This window comes from Crocuta crocuta, unplaced genomic scaffold, assembly GCF_008692635.1.
Source record: "Crocuta crocuta isolate KB4526 unplaced genomic scaffold, BGI_CrCroc_1.0 scaffold20, whole genome shotgun sequence".
Lineage (NCBI taxonomy): Eukaryota > Metazoa > Chordata > Mammalia > Carnivora > Hyaenidae > Crocuta > Crocuta crocuta.
In genome coordinates, this window is record NW_027527932.1 from 6,138,817 (window position 1) to 6,139,229 (window position 413).

Sequence of the window (413 nt, forward strand, 5' to 3'; positions counted from 1 at the left end):
GTCACCGCTCTGATTTTTTCAGGGGAGAAAAAAAAGGAGACTTTGGGGTAGGGCTTGTTCAGAGTCACCTGCCGGGGGGTCGTGACCTCCCGTCTCCACCCTAAAAGTAACTGCCCTGAAAAGCAATTCACGTCCGACGGCTGATACATAGTCTCTCTCAAGTCTTCCGTAGAGAGCATCACACACGTGCATTTTTCTGTTTAAATGCCTTTTGTTCTTTTCCTCCCAATCCTCACCAGAGGTTGAGTGGTCAGCTTTCAATTTTAATAAACACCGCCGGGCACGAAAACACGTAGAAAATAAATCAGAAAGAGGAAAGCGTCAGAGCCTGCGCCCGTAAGCCGCGCAACTTGTGCAAGTTCTCCGAGCGGCATAAATACACCCGAGCGATCCCGGCCCCGCGCTCGTTAGCG